This window comes from Epinephelus moara, chromosome 16, assembly GCF_006386435.1.
Source record: "Epinephelus moara isolate mb chromosome 16, YSFRI_EMoa_1.0, whole genome shotgun sequence".
NCBI lineage: Eukaryota > Metazoa > Chordata > Actinopteri > Perciformes > Serranidae > Epinephelus > Epinephelus moara.
Window position 1 is genome coordinate 6,748,663 of NC_065521.1, and position 2,526 is coordinate 6,751,188.

The 2,526-nt window shown below is 39.6% G+C and overlaps 1 long non-coding RNA gene across 1 annotated transcript; it reads right to left on the bottom strand.

The window, feature by feature from the left end:
• Positions 1-866: 866 nt before the first annotated feature.
• On the bottom strand, positions 867-2,028 carry LOC126402625 (uncharacterized). Its single transcript, XR_007571248.1, has 3 exons — positions 1,959-2,028; positions 1,224-1,274; positions 867-1,119 (listed from the first exon to the last, which is right to left on the bottom strand). It is a non-coding gene; the product is annotated as an uncharacterized LOC126402625 (long non-coding RNA).
• Positions 2,029-2,526: the final 498 nt, after the last annotated feature.

Sequence of the window (2,526 nt, forward strand, 5' to 3'; positions counted from 1 at the left end):
ACGCTGCATATACAGAAATTGCATGTCCGTGTATTGAGCGTGTTGGATTAACACTGAATGAATAGGGCATATTGTTCTGACCATTTTATTTATGTATCTGTAGGCTCAGTGACACAAAATTAAAATTGTAGCTAATGAAGTGATTAGGGTATTGAAAATGTGTTCGATTATGCACTGTTGTGTTATTTTAAACTATAAACATGGTATTCCCTCACGTTCCTCAGTGCATGCTGTTATTTTATTTTGAAAATTGGCCGCATTCTCTCGTCTTTTCTGTGTCCGACTTCCTGTTTGGTACGATCCGCTCTATCCAGTTTGACAGAAGCGCTCGCGGCTCGCGTGTAGACCCGACGCTGAACTGAAGCGCTGCGGTGTGTGGATGTCTGTTCATCTTTTCGTTCATGTCCTTATTAATGTACACTTTATAACTTGCTTGTTGGATTTATTAAAAACGAACGAATGAAAGCTAAATGTCTTTGAATATCTTTATTATCATTTAAAAACGAAAATTAAAATGACCGGTAAAAATAGCCTAGATTATGACCGGATTTTTACGACCCTGTCGGTCAAAATGACCGGTGACGAAAAAGTCTAGCGCAACCTCTGGTTTGGAGGAAAGTTGGAGTCGGGAGAGGCTACATTGAAAAGGTAGGCTACATAGTCTTTTTTTCTTTCTTTCTTTCTTTCTTTCTTTCTTTCTTTCTTTCTTTCACATGTGGCCCTCATCTTTTACTGTATTATGAAAGTGCAGCTGATTTACACAGCTGACGTTAGTGTGCTAGAGACTTTGAGTTCTACAAGAGTAGTGTATCCGTAATAGTAATGTTAGCTAACGTTACTGTAACCAGGGCTGGACTGGGAAAAAAAATCGGCCCGGGCATTTTGAGCCTAGTCCGGCCCACCAGGTATTGATGGAAAGACAATGAAGCCTATGAATGAAAACAAACTTTCTTGTGACACCGCTTGTACACTGTCTTGTTGGTGTATATGTACTTGTCTAATAAATTTAAACCTACACCATCCTCCCAGTCCCATTATTCTATACAGTACTTACTTAGAGGAACCCAAAAGGCTGCTTGGTCTAGTGAACCTCCTGAACAATGAACGTATGATGGGATCCTGAAAATTGGACAGTGAGGAACAGAGGTGAGACATGATCATTGATGAATATTAAAATGAATAAATGACAGATTTAGTAATATTTTCATAGACTATGTACTCACCACATCAATAAACAGCACAGCAACACATAATACTTCCTCAAACATGGCAACCTTTAAAAAGTGAAGGGATATTTTAAATTGAATGGAAACATGCCCACAATAAAAACAAAATACAGGTAATTATTGTCCACAAGAGTTTGCTGTTACATGTCAGTAAAAAAACAATAAGATAAAAACACAACATATCTAGAATAAAGAGGATATTTATGTATAAAAGACAAATACATTTAAGTAGTTACTTTTAACTCCAAGCCACTTTTATGTTAATGAGCAGCATCACATCTCCTGGCAAATCCTAATTTGATTCAATCTAAATTATATCTGCAAGTGTAGAGGGTTTATGATGAATACTAGCCTCATCATCTGGTTTTACATGAACATTTTTGCTCTGTTGAGCTTTAGCTGTTTCAGAGTAAAGAATTACTGCATAGTGCACTTATATCAATTAATAGACATTGAAATATTTTACTACCTAACTAATAAAGACTATACTTAACTAACTAAATGAATAAAATAAAGTTACTGAAGCACTAAGATCACCATCACTAGTATAACATCATAGAAACAGCCCAGCAGTAGAGAAACCCCGTCATGCTGCTCAACAGCCAGCTAAATTGTTAAATGGCCTACTCATAACTATGCTGTGTTAAGAGTTAGCAAGCACAACGAAAATAAACTATCAACCAAACTTGATTCATATCTGACCCAGGTAGACTGCAGTTCATCACTTCTTACCTGAAGTTCAAATTCCCCTCCAGTCGCACCGACTGTGCCGTCGTCATATAATGCGGCGGCCGCGGGTCTCCTCCTCCTGCCTCCCTTTCGTCTCATCCACCTGCTGCGGCTGCTTTGGATGCCAGTGCGGGTGCGGTCACTGATGCTGCCGCTGAAGAAGCTCCGCCATAACCAGCAAACATGTTATTTTAACACATTTGGCAGCATCTTCCTAAAGGGCTTGTCTCTTTTTCTCTCTTATTTTTTCCGCACCTCCTTTGAGTTTCTTCTCAATTTTGTCAATCTCCTCTCTCTCTGTACGATTGATTGACTGGCAGTCGAGGCCCAAGTGGGAAGGGGCATCGGCCCTCGGCTGTAATTGGTCCAGCCCAGAATCAATCATGACTAATGGGCCGATCTACCAGTTTTGTGTACCAATAGGTATCATGACATGACTTAAAAAAAAAAAAAAAAAAAAAAAAAGGCCCGGCCCAAAATTACCATCGGCCCACCGGGCGCCAGTCCAGCACTGACTGTAACTATCGTTACCTTCCGGGACACCCCAGGGATGTGATTACATTTAACGTTA